At 49.0% G+C, this 14,229-nt stretch overlaps 1 protein-coding gene across 7 annotated transcripts in view; it reads left to right on the top strand.

Moving 5' to 3' along the window:
- Positions 1–14,229, top strand: part of arnt2 (aryl-hydrocarbon receptor nuclear translocator 2) — a 503,807-nt gene that overhangs the window by 461,551 nt on the left and 28,027 nt on the right. The gene's annotated exons all lie outside the window — the stretch shown is intronic.

The following is a 14,229-nucleotide window of genomic DNA, read 5'->3' as shown; positions in this document are numbered from 1 at the left end:
ACAAAACCGTGTTGACTATCTCTAATCAAATTATTCCTTTCCAGATGATTATACATCCTATTTTTTATAAACCTTTCCAAGATTTTGCCCACAACAGAAGTAAGGCTCACTGGTCTATAGTTACCGGGGTTGTCTCTACTTCCCTTCTTGAACAAGGGGACAACATTTGCTATCCTCCAGTCTTCTGGCACTATTCCTGTAGACAAAGATGACTTAAAGATCAAAGCCAAAGGCTCAGCAATCTCCCCCCTAGCTTCCCAGAGAATCCTAGGATAAATCCCATCCGGCCCAGGGGGCTTATCTATTTTCACACTTTCCAGAATTGCTAACACCACCTCCTTATGAACCTCAAGCCCTTTTGTCTAGTAGCCTGAATCTCAGTATTCTCCTCGACAACATTATCTTTTTCCTGTGTGAATACTGACGAAAAATATTCATTTAGCAGCTCTCCTATCTCCTCGGACTCCACGCACAACTTCCCGCTACTGTCCTTGACTGGCCCTACTCTTACCCTAGTCATTCTTTTATTCCTGACATATCTATAGAAAGCTTCAGGGTTATCCTTGGTCCTACCTGCCAAAGACTTCTCATGTCCCCTCCTGGCTCTTCTTAGCTCTCTCTTTAGGTCCTTCCTAGCTAACTTGTAACTCTCGAGCGCCCTAACTGAACCTTCATGTCTCATCTTTACATAAGCCTCCTTCTTCCTCTTGACAAGTGTTTCGACTGCTTTAGTAAACCATGGTTCCTTTGCTCGACCACTTCCTCCCTGCCTGACAGGTACATACTTATCAAGGACGCGCAGTAGCTGTTCCTTGAACAAGCTCCACGTTTCCATTGTGCCCATCCCCTGCAGTTTTCCTCTCCATCCGATGCATCCTAAGTCTTGCCTCATCACATCATAATTGCCTTTCCCCCAGATATAACTCTTGCCCTGCGGTATATACCTATCCCTTTCATTCACTAAAGTAAACGTAATCGAATTGTGGCCACTATCACCAAAGTGCTCACCTACCTCCAAATCTAATACCTGTCCTGGTTCATTACCCAGTACCAAATCCAATACGGCACCACCTCTCGTTGGCCTATCTACATACTGTGTCAGGAAACCCTCCTGCACACATTGGACAAAAACGGACCCATCTAAAGCACTCGAATTATAGCTTTTCCAGTCAATATTTGGAAAGTTAAAGTCCCCATAACAACTAACCTGTTGCTTTCGCTCCTATCCAGAAGCATCTTTGCAATCCTTTCCTCTGCATCTCTGGAACTTTTCAGAGGCCTATAGAAAACCCCTAACAGGGTGACCTCTCCTTTCCTGTTTCTAACCTCAGCCCATACTACGTCAGTAGACGAGTCCTCATCAAACGTCCTTTCTGCCACCGTAATACTGTCCTTGACTAACAATGCCATCCCTCCCCCTCTTTTACCACCTTCCCTGAGCTTACTGAAATATCTAAACCCCGGCACCTGCAACAACCATTCTTGTCCCTGCTCTATCCATGTCTCCGAAATGGCCACAACATCGAAGTCCCATGTACCAACTCATGCCGCAAGTTCACCCACCTTATTCCGGATGCTGCTGGCATTGAAGAAGACACACTTTAAACCACCTTCCTGCCTGCCGGTACACTCCTGCAACTTTGAAACCTTACTCATGACTTCATTACTCTCAACCTCCTGTATACTGGAGCTACAATTCAGGTTCCCAAGCCCTTGCTGAACTAGTTTAAACCCTCCTGAAGAGCATCAGGAAATCTCCCCCCCAGGATATTGGTACCCCTCTGGTCCAGGTGTGGACCATCCCGTTTGTAGAGGTCCCACCGACCCCAGAATGAGCCCCAATTATCCAGAAATCTGAAACCCTCCCTCCTGCACCATCCTTGTAGCCACGTGTTCAACTCCTCTCTCTCCCTATTCCTCGTCTCGCTAGCACGTGGCATGGGTAACAACCCAGAGATAATAACTCTGTTTGTCCTTGATCTAAGTTTCCACCCTAGCTCCCTGAATTCCTGCCTTACATCCCTATCCCTTTTCCTACCTATGTCATTGGTACCTATGTGGACCACGACTTGGGACTGCTCCCCCTCCCCCTTAAGGATCGCGAAAACACGATCCGGGACATCACGGACCCTAGCACCTGGGAGGCAACACACCAACAGCGAGTCTCTCTCGTTCCCCAGAATCTCCTATCTATCCCCCTAACTATGGAGTCTCCAATGACTAATGCTCTGCTCCTCTCCCCCCTGCCCTTCTGAGCAACAGGGACAGACTCTGTGCCAGAGACCTGTACCCCATGGCTTACCCCCTGGTAAGTCCCCTCCCCCCCCCAACAGTATTCAAAGCGGTATATTTGTTACTAAGGGGAACGACCACAGGGGATCCCTGTACTGACTGCTTCCTCCCAGCCCCTCTCACCATCACCCATCTATCTTTATTCTTCAGAGTAACTACATCAAGCTTCTATCTATGACCACCTCTGCCTCCCGAATGATCCGAAGTTAATCCAGCTTCAGCTCCAGTTCCCTAATACGGTTTCTGAGGAGCTGGAGATGGGTGCACTTCCCACAGATGAAATCAGCAGGGACACTGACGGCGTCCCTCACCTCAAACATTCTGCAGGAGGAACATTGCACTACCTTCCCTGCCATCTCCTCTAGATAAAAAAAGAAAAAGAAAGAAAGATCTTACCTGTTATTCACTCCCCTTCTCAGCAAGCACTCACTCAGCAACCTCTGCGCCCCGCACGATAACACCTGAGGGAAAATAAAAGAAAAACTACTTACCAGTCACCAGCCAATCCCTTACCTGCAGGCTGTGACATCACGGTTCAACTTGTTTCTACTTCTACCTGCCCTCGAGCCTTCCTCTTGATCTTTACAGCGGTTGGGTTTTTTTGCTTAGAGGAGGGGGTAGGGTGGGAAACACTGAAGACGTTTTTTGGGTTTAAGTGTCACTTGACAACAGCTCCTCCACAAACCACCTTCAAGTTAGAGTGACCGCACCGGACATATGCAAATTTTCCCCGCAACAGCCAATCAGCAGCTCCGCTCTACTGCCCTCTGCTGGATGCTTGCCTAACCAGTAGTGATTAACGTCAGCATGATGTCACGCGGACTGGGTGGGCGGATAAGATATGGGCAGGCTTTATGGCATCAGGCCAAGTAAGACGATGTTAAAATATTATAATGTATGAAAATCAGGTTTACGCTACAGTTGGGGGGGATGGGGATGATCTCAAATCGAGATCTCGCTGGCGCAAATAGAGTTATGGCCTTGTCGTAAAATTTAGCAGCCAGAACAGGATTTGCCCGCGGCGAACATGCCCTCCAGATTCCGCCCAGTCCCTGTGGGAGAATGTGAGTTTGTGTGCACAGGAGAGAGTGAGCGGGAGTGCACACACATGGGTGAGAATGAGCGAGCGGGCGTGCACGGGAGACAGCGAGCAGGCAAGCGCGTGGGAGAGAGTGAGCAAGCGGGAGTGCATGTGAGCGACTGTGAGTGCACGCGCACAGGGGAAAGTGAGTGGTAGTGCATGCGCATGGGAGAGTGAGCGGGAGTGCGCACATGGGAGAGTGAGTGGGAGTGCGCACAGGGGAAAGTGAATGGGAGTGCACACATGGGAGAGTGAGTGGGAGTGCGCACGGGAAAGTGAGTGGGAGTGCATGCGCGTGGGAGAGTGAGTGGGAGTGCGCACGGGAAAGTGAGTGGGAGTGCATGCGCATGGGAGAGTGAGTGCGATGGCGAGTGTTGGAGTGCCGCGCGGGAGAGAGTACGTGTAGGAGAGTGAACGAATGTGCGCCTGCGTGGGAGAGAGTGAGCGAATGTGTGGAAGATTGTGTGTGTGCGTGTCTCTTTTACTCCCAGTCTCAGGTTTCTCAATCACTAACCATCACACATCAGCATTAACTCATACCCACTCACTGGGTGTGGAGACAGCTGTGACAAGAAATCAGTGTCATCCTCAGACTCGAGGCCTGGGGTATCCTGAGATACCCCAGGGCTGGTGTCTAAGCTGCTCTCGTTGTCTGTGGCCAGTTCACGGGGAGGCTCCGGCTGTGGCACTGGCTGGGGAGGGGGACAACGATGTACCGGCCCCAACTCCTACAAGACAAGACGCATGTTAGACCAGTGGGGAGTAGTGATCGTGGGGGTGAGGGTGGTGTTTGAGGGGTGCGGTGTTGACACATTTGCCACGGGAAGCCGCAACTCAGCGGGGTCTCACTTCCTCGCCCGTGGCTGAACTCCACCCCGGTGACCTCCCTAACTGAGGTCTGGTTAGGGAGGCGATCAGAGCGTCCCGTGCATGTTGGCCCTGGCGCACAAATTGTGCGGTCTGCCTGGGCCCAATGTCCTGCCCATCCTCCTCCTCCAGCACGTGGCCTCTCTGCCGTACGATGTTGTGGAGGACGCAGCAGGCCACCACGATGCAGGCGACCCAATCAGCATCATAAGTGGTCCAGGCACCTGAACTGCATCTTCAGGAAGCCGAAGCACCGCTTGACAGCGCTCCTGGACGCTGCATGGACATCGTTGTAGATGTTCTCCGCATCGGTTGGTGGCCTCCGGATAGGCGTCATCAGCCACGACTGCAGCGGATAACCCTTGTCACCCTGGAGCCAACCCCACCCCCCCCCCCATCCCCTCTCCAGCTGGGGGGGGGGAGGGGGGGTGCGTCTTAAACATGTCAGGATTCGTCGAGTGTGTGGATGAAGGCATCGTGCACACTGCCTGGGTACCAGGCACAGACATGTATAATGCGCAGTTGATAGTCACATAGCAGCTGCACGTTCATCTTGTGGAACCCCTTTCGGTTTATGTAGAGCGGCATGTCATCTGCAGGTTCTCCTAAGGAGACATGTATTCCGCCGATCACCCGCTGGACCCGGGCATGTCGGCGATGGTGGCGAACCCTGCTGCCCGGGCAACCTAGTTGGCTCGGCCCACATTGAAATGAATGTAGTGAGGCTCCTGGGCATATAGGTCGTCTGTGACGGCGCGAATGCACCTGTGCACCGAGGTCTGTGAGATTCCCGACAGGTCCCCACTCGGCACCTGGAAGGACCCCGTGGTGTAAATGTTCAGGGCGAGCGTCACGTTGACAGCCACCGGGAGTGCGTCCTCTCCCATACTCCTGCGATGCCAAGTGTGCCATGGTTTTGCAGATATGTCGCACTGTCTCCCTGCTCGGCCGGAGTCTTCAACGGCATGTCCCCATGCCCAATCAGGTCCACCGTGCCAAATGGTGGCCCTGGTTGGCACTGCGGACTCTGCCCCCGCATGTCACCTCCCTCCCATCTCCACACTCCTGGCCCGGTCGGTGCCCAGCACCGTAGCTATGCCGGTCCGTGACTTGACACCGCCCCAGTCACCGGGGGGGGGGGGTGGGGGGGGGGGTCCACTCTGGCCACTCGGCCTATTCCCCCATCACCCCCCCTCCCCTCCGGCCTGGCAGGGCCACACCCGCCCCGGCCAGTGTCCGGCCCGACAACGCACAGCCGCTCCTCTCTGTGTCCTACCTCCTCTCCCTCATCAACCACGACAAAGGTTTCACGCTTTTTAAAAGCATAAGTGAATCGCACCGTCGGGTACTCGGCCCATTGGAGGAGGAGAATCGGGGAGGCTCCGGAGAATATCGGGTCAGACCCATGAATGATATGCAAACAATGTTTACTCTACGTGCGCTCTGGACCGCATTGACGCTGTGTCGAGGTGACGGAGAATTGCGATTTGGCATCAAGTCGCTGCCCGCCGCAATTTGGGTGTCGGAACCTATTCTCCGCCCAATCGCGATTCCTGGTTTCGGCGGCAGCCAACAATCAATCCCTCCCATTATCTTTCCAAAATTGCCCATCCGCTCCTTGAATGAGAAAAAAAATGGAAATGTGCTCCCCCAACCCAAGTGAAAAAGTGGAGACGGCTGAGCTTCCATTAGTCCCACTCCCCTAGCCTATGGCAACAGTCCTGCGTGCATTTTTCTGTCAAGCATTTAGTTAATTTCCTTTTGAAAGTTACTGCTGAATCAGTTTCCATCACCCTTTCGAAGAGTGCATTCCAGATCACGATAATTCACTCCACTAAAGAAAACTCCCCAGCTTACCTGTTTCTTTTGCTGATCACCTTAAGTCTGTGTTCTCTGATTAACATCTCCTCCTGCCGTTGGAACTAGTTTCTTCCTTTGTACTCTTATTGAAACCCATTATAATTTTGAACTAGGCCTACATTGTTCAGCAGAGAACAATGCCAGCTTCTCTCATTCCCCCACATAACCAGTGTCCCTAATTCCTGATGCCATAAATTTCCCCTGTGCCCTCTCCAAGACCTTGATGTGCTTCCTGAACTGAGATGTCTAGAGTTGAACACATTCCAGCTGTGGCTTAACTAATGATTTTATTAAGATTTAGCCGGTGCGCATTTGTACTCCATTTGTAAAGCCAAGGATTCCATATGTTCTTTTCAGCGGCCTTATCAAATTATCCTGACACCTTCAAAGATTTGTGTATGTTAACCTTCTGTTGCTGTTGCTGGCTTCTATTGCTGCACACCTTTTACATTTTTACAAGAGTTACATGAACACTGCCTGAACTTGTGATGTGCAAACGTTACCAGTTTTCTGACTTGATAAGTCATTCCTTAAAGCACTGCAAACAAATAGGAAATTCTGTCACCAGATACAAAATGCAATCATAGGTTTGCTATCCCTTTTCAATAATATAAACTGGGGATTATCATTTAGGTGAGATGACATTTCCATGTTCTGTTGTAAATTCATTACACTGAATCTCCACTTCATGCCTACAATTATCTGTTGTCAGTAAACACAAGACATTTTTGTTTCCATCAAGCATTGCTTTCTCCCCACTGTAAACCCATTTAGTGTTTAAACTGTTTTAAAATTGTAAAACAGCTTACGACCTTTTTCATTCTTCGATGCGCTTTTTAAAAGTCTGCTTACCAATGCTCAGTTTGGGTTCTGCCATGGCCACTCGGATCCAGACCTATCACAGACTAAGTTCAGACTTGAGCAGTAGCGAGGTGAGAATGACTGCCCTTGACATCAAGTCAGCATTCAGCTGAATGTGGCATCAAGGAACCCGAGCAAAACTGAAGTCAATGAATATCACGGACGAAATCTCACCACTGGCTGGAGTCAGACCTGACACAAAGGAAGATGTTGTGACTGTTGGAGGCCAATCAGGTCAGCCCTGGACCTTGCCATAGGTGGTCCTCAGCTCAGTGTGCTAGGCCCAACATCTTTATCTACTTCATCAATTACCTTTCCTCCAATAAAAGATCAGAAGTGGGGATGTTTGCTGATGATGGCACGGTTTCAGTTGCATTCTCAATTGCTTAAATAATGAAGCAGTCTGTAGTACCCATTTGAAAGAAAGATTTGTATTTATAGAGCAATTTTCTCAACCACTGGAGACCTCAAAAGGACTTTACAGCATCAAAGTACTTTTGAAGTGTAGTCACTGTTGTTTTTCTTATTCATTCATGGGATGTGGGTGTCATTGGCTACGCCAGCAATTATTGACCATACGTAATTACCCTTGAGAAGGTGGTGGTGAGCTCCCTTCTTTAAATGCTGCAGTCCATGAGGTGTAGGTACACCCACAGTGCTGTTAAAGAAGGAGCTCCAGGATTCTAATCCAGTGACAGTGAAGGAACAGTGATATACTTCCAAGTCAGAATGATGAGTGACTTGGAGGGGAACATGCAGGTGATGGTGTTTCCATGTGCTTTGATCCTTCCAGATGATAGCAGTCATGGTTTTGGCTACTTGTGACTTGTCAGTCCAAGCCTAAATATTGTCCAGCTCCTGCTGCATTTGGACATGGCCTACTTCAGTATCTGAGGAGTTGCGACCACCTGCCCTTCTCATCTTGTGATGGAAGAAAGGTAATTGATGCAGCAGTCGAAAATGATTGGGCCTAAGACTCTACCCCAAGGAACTCCTGCAGTGATGCCGTCAAATTGAGATTTTTGATCTCTCACAACCATAGCCACCCTCCTTTGTGCTAACCAGCGAAGAGTTATCTCCCTGATTCCCAAGGACTCTTTGATGCCATACTCGGTCAAATGCTGCCACTCTCGTCTCACCTCAGCCTGTTTTGTCCATGTTTGAACCAAGGCTGTAATGAGGTCAAGAGCTAAGTGACCCTAATAGAACCCAACCTGAATGTCGGTGAGTAGGTTATTTCTGAACAGGTGTCGCCGAAAGCGCAGTTGATGACCCCCACCTTCACTTTATTGATGATCGAGTGTAAACTGATGGATGTTAATTGGACTGGCTGGATTTGTTCAGGACATAGAACTCAAGACGTTCGACTACATGAAAGACAAAACAGTCCTGCTTGTTCAGTACACTATGTACCATATCACTCACTTTACCACATTGCTATGTCGATGCCAGTTTTGTAGCTGTGCTGGAACAGGTTGGATAGGGGTGTGACAAGTGACGAGGGGTGGCACAATGGCACAGTGGTTAGCACTGCTGCCATAGCTCCAGGGTCACAAGTTCAATTCTGGCCTCGGGTGACTGTCTGTGGAGTTTGCACTTTCTCCCCGTATCTGCGTGGGTTTCCTCCGGGTGCTCCCGTTTCCTCCCACAGTTCCAAAGATGTGCAGGTTAGGTGGATTGGCCATGCTAAATTGACCCTTCCTGTCCAAAAGGTTAGGTAGGGTTACTGGGTTACAGGGATAGGGTGGAGACGTGGGCTTAAGCAGGGTGCTGTTTCGAAGGGCCAATGCAGACTTGATGTGCTGAATGGCCTCCTGCACTGTAAATTCTATGATTCTGTGAAGCACAGGTTCTTAAGTGCTATTAGTACTATTTCCAGAATATTGTCAGGACCCATAGCCTTTGCAGTATCCAGTGTCTTCAGCCATTTCTTGATATCACATGGAATGAATCGCCTTGGGTAAAGACTGATACATGTGATGTTGTGGACCTCTGGTGGAGACCGAGATGGATCATTCACTTGGGATTTCATTTTGTTTTTAATGTACTTTATTACAACATGCGTAAAACAGCAACAAATAAAATACAGACTCCATAAAAATCATAGCCCACAGTTTGGACAATTTTTCCCCTTTTATCCCCCCCCCCCCCCCACATAAACCACAATCAGTAAGGATAAACAACAACACCTCCTCCACGATAGTCCTCAATACCGCAGCCCCGCAACGCTGCATACTTAGCCCCCTACTATACTCCCTATACACACACACACGTGATTGTGTGGCAAAATTTGACTCCAACTCCATCTACAAGTTTGCTGATGACACTACCGGCGAGGGTCGGATCTCGAACAACGATGAGTCACAATGCAGGAGGGAGATAGAGAGGTGGAGTGGTATAACGACAACAATCTCTCCCTCAATGTCAGCAAAACTATGGAACTGGTCATTGACTTCAGGAAGCTAAGTATCGTACACACCTCTGTCTGCATCAATGGTGCTGAGGTGGAGTGGTTGACAGCTTCAAATTCCTCGTTGTGCACATCACTAACACTCTGTCCTGGTCCACCCACGTCGACTTACAACCAAGTAAGCACAACAGCGCCTATACTTTCTCAGGAAACGAAGAAACTTCGGCATGTCCATATTGACTCTTACCAACTTTTACAGATGCACCGTAGAAAGCATCCTATCTGGCTGCATCACAGCCTGGTATGGCAACTGCTCGGCCCAAGATGTAAGAAACTTCAGACAGTTGTGAACTCAGTCCAGTCCATCACGTGACCCCCACCTCCCATCCATTGACTCTGTCTACACCTCCAGCTGCCTTGGGAAACAGTAACTTCATAGAAGCCTGCTTGTGACAATAAGTGATGATTATTATTATTAAAACTGGCAGCATAATCAAAGACCCCTCCCACCTGGCTTATTCACTCTTCCAACTTCCATCGGGCAGGTGATACAAAAGTCTGAGAACACGCACTAACATATTCAAAAACAGCTTCTTCCCCGCTGTTACCAGACTCCTAAACAGCCCTCTTATGGACTGACCTCTCTTCACACATTTTCTACGGGCAGCACGGTTGCACAGTTGATAGCATGGTTGCTTCACAGTGCCAGGGTCCTAGGTTCAATTCCTGGCGGAGTCTGCATGTTCTCCCCGTGTCTGCGTGGGTTTCCTCTGGGTGTTCCCGTTTCCTCCCACAGTCCAAAGACGTGCAGGTTAGGTGGATTGGCCATGCTAAACTGCTCTTAGTGTCCAAAACGTTTAGGTGGGGTTACGAGGATAGGGTGGAGGTGGGGCTTAACTGGGGTGCTCTTTCGAAGGGCCAAAGCAGACTCGATGGGCCAAATGGCCTCCTGAACTGTAAGTTCTATGTCCTATGTTCTCTACTGAGTAGTACTGCACTCCCGTATGCTTCACCCAATGCCTTTTTCTATGTATTTACATTATGTATGAATGTTTGCCCTATGTTTTTTATTCATGTATGGAATGATCTGTCTGGATGTACGTAGAACAATACTTTTCACTGTACCTCGATACAATAAAACAAATCCAATCCAATCCAATGAATTCACCCACCTCCAGAAGCTCCGGCACTTCCGATATCCCAGAAATCACCACCATTGGGTCCTGCTTGACCTCCACCCCCACTATCTTCGACAACGTCCTAAACACCGTCTCTCCAGTGTCTCCGCCCACGCTTCCCGCACCCATCGGCCACCCCCTGGAAGAATCCACTCATCCTTGCCCGAGAATTATGTATCCTATGCCCCACCTTGAACTGAATCAAGCTCACCCTCACGCAGGAGGAGGTTGAATTCACCCTCCGCATCGCCTCACACACAGTCCCCAGCCTATTACCCCCCCAACTCCTCCCATTTATTCTTAATCCTCACCACTTGTGCCCCACCCTGCTCCCCCAACCACCCGTATATATCTCCAATCCTACCCTCCCCCCAACTCATCCGGGAGTATCAGTTGCTCAAATAAGGTGTACTTCGGCAACTTGAGAAACGCCCTCCACTGTTTCTGTGCAAAGTCCCACACGTGCATAAATCTAAACTCACTACCCCTCGGCAACTCAAACCTCTCAAAGAACAAAGAAAAGTACAGCACAGGAACAGACCCTTCGGCCCTCCAAGCCTGCGCTGACCATGCTGCCCGTCCAAACTAAAATCTTCTACACTTCCGGGGTCCATATCCCTCTATTCCCATCATATTCATGTATTTGTCAAGATGCCCCTTAAACGACACTATCGTCCCTGCTTCCACCACCTGCTCCAGCAGCGAGTTCCAGGCACCCACTACCCCCTGTGTAAAAACCTTGCCTCATACATCTCTAAAACTTGCCCCTTGCACCTTAAACCTATGCCCCCTAGTAATTGACCCCTCTACTCTGGGAAAAAGTCTCTGACTATCCACTCTGTCTATGCCCCTCATAATTTTGTAGTCCTCTCTCAGGTCGCCCCTCAACCTTCTTCGTTCCAGTGAGAACAAACCAAGTTTAGTCAACCTCTCATAGCTAATACCCTCCATATCCTAATGCCCTCCATACCAGGCAACATCCTGGTAAATCTCTTCTGCACCCTCTCTAAAGCCTCCACACCCTTCTGGTAGTGTGGCGACCAGTATTGAACACTATACTCCACGTGTGGCCTAACTAAGGTTCTGTACAGCTGCAACATGACTTGCCAATTTTTATGCTCAATGCTCCGGCCAATGAAGGCAAGCATGCCGTATGCCTTCTTGACTACCTTCTCCACCTGTGTTGCCCCTTTCAATGACCTGTGGACCTGTACACCAAGATCTCTTTGACTGTCAATACTCTTGAGGGTTCTACCATTCACTGTATATTCCCTACCTGTATTAGACCTTCCAAAATTCATTACCTCACATTTGTCTGGATTAAACTCCATCTGCCATCTCGCCGCCCAAGTCTCCAAACGATCTAAATCCTGCAAATCCTATGACAGACCTTATCGCTATCCGCAATTCCACCAACCTTTGTGTCGTCCGCAAACTTACTAATCAGACCAGTTACATTTTCCTCCAAATCATTGATATATACTATGAACAGCAAAGGTCCAGCACTGATCCCTGCAGAACACCATTAGTCATAGCCCTCCAATCAGAAAAGCACCCTTCCATTGCTACTCTCTGCCTTCTATGATCTAGCCAGTTCTGTATCCATCTTGCCAGCTCACCTCTGATCTCGTGTGACTTCACCTTTTGTACCAGTCTGCCGTGAGGGACCTTGTCAAAGGCCTTACTGAAGTCCATATAGACAACATCCACTGCCTCAGCCATCTTTGTGACCTCCTCGAAAAACTCTATCAAGTTAGTGAGACACAACTTCCCCTTCACAAAGCCGTGCTGTCTCTTGCTAATACGACCCCTTGCTTCCAAATGGTGGTAGATCCTGTCTCGAATAATTCTCTCCAGTAATTTCCCTACCACTGACGTAAGGCTCACCAGCCTGTAGTTCCCTGTATTATCCTTACTACCCTTCTTCAACAAAGGAACAACATTGGCTATTCTCCAGTCCTCCGGGACATTACCTGAAGACAGTGAGGATCCAAATATTTCTGTCAAGGCCTCAGCAATTTCCTCTCTTGCTCCTTCAGTATTCTGGGGGTACACCCCATCAGGCCCTGGGGACTTATCCACCTTAATATTTTTCAAGACGCCCAATACCTCGTCTTTTTAGATCTCAATGTGACCCAGGCTATCTACACCCCCTTCTCCAGACTCAACATCCACCAATTCCTTCTCTTTGGTGAAAACTGATGCAAAGTATTCATTTATTACCTCGCCCATTTCCTCTGGCTCCACACATAGATTCCCTTGCCTATCCGTCAGTGGGCCAACCCTTTCCCTGGCTACCCTCTTGCTTTTTATGTATGTGTAAAAAGCCTTGGGATTTTCCTTAACCCTATTTGCCAATGACTTTTCGTGCCCTCTTCTAGCCCTCCTGACTCCTTGCTTCAGTTCCTTCCTACTTACCTTATATTCCACACAGGCTTCGTCTGCTCCCAGCCTTCTAGCCCTGACAACTGCCTCCTTTTTCTTTTTGATGAGGCCTACAATATCCCTCGTTATCCAAGGATCGCGAAATTTGCCATATTTATCCTTCTTCCTCACGGGAACATGCTGGTCCTGAATTCCTTTCAACTGACATTTGAAAGCCTCCCACATGTCAGATGTTGACTTGCCCTCAAACATCCACCCCCAATCTATGTTCTTCAGTTCCCGCCTAATATTGTTATAATTAGCCTTCCCCCAATTTAGCACATTCACCCTAGGCCACTCTTATCCTTGTCCACCAGCTCATTAAAACTTACTGAATTGTGGTCACTGTTTCCAAAATGCACCCCACTGAAACTTCTACCACCTGGCCGGGCTCATTCCCCAATACCAGGTCCAGTACAGCCCCTTCCCTAGTTGGACTATCTACATATTGTTTTAAGAAGCCCTCCTGGATGCTCCTTACAAACTCTGCCCTGTCCAAGCCCCGAGCACGAAGTGAGTCCCAGTCAATATTGGGGAAGTTAAAGTCTCCCATCACAACAACCCTGTTGCTTTTACTCCTTTCCAAAATCTGCCTCCCTATCTGCTCCCCTATCTCCCGCTGGCTGTTGGGAGGCCTGTAGTAAACCCCCAACATTGTGACTGCACCCCTCGTATTCCTGATCTCTACCCATATAGTCTTGCTGCCCTCTGAGGTGTCCTCCTGCAGTACAGCTGTGATATTCTCCCTAACCAGTAGCGCAACTCCTCCACCCCTTTTACCTCCCCCTCTATCCCCCCTGAAACATCTAAATCCTGGAATGTTTAGCTGCCAATCCTGTCCTTCCCTCAATCAGGTCTCTGTGATGGCAACAACATCATAGTTCCAAGTACTAATCCAAGCTCTAAGTTCATCTGCCTTACCTGTTATACTTCTTGCATTAAAACATATGCACTTCAGGCCACCAGTCCCGCTGTTTTTAGCAACATCTCCCTGTGTGCTCTTCCTCAGAGCCATAGTGGCCCTATTTCCTAGTTCTCCCTCAATGTTTTCACCTTCTGACCTATTGCTCCGGTACCCACCCCCCTGCCATACTAGTTTAAACCCTCCCGTGTGACACTAGCAAATTTCACGGCCAGGATATTTATGCCTCTCCAGTTTAGATGCAACCTGTCCTTCTTATACAGGTCACACCTGCCCCGGAAGAGCTCCCAGTGGTCTAGATAAGTGAAACCCTCCCTCCTACACCAGCTGTTTA

The sequence above is a fragment of the Scyliorhinus torazame genome, chromosome 12 (assembly GCF_047496885.1).
Source record: "Scyliorhinus torazame isolate Kashiwa2021f chromosome 12, sScyTor2.1, whole genome shotgun sequence".
NCBI lineage: Eukaryota > Metazoa > Chordata > Chondrichthyes > Carcharhiniformes > Scyliorhinidae > Scyliorhinus > Scyliorhinus torazame.
Note: the sequence above shows the minus strand (reverse complement) of the source record. Positions and strands in the feature narration are given on the sequence as shown.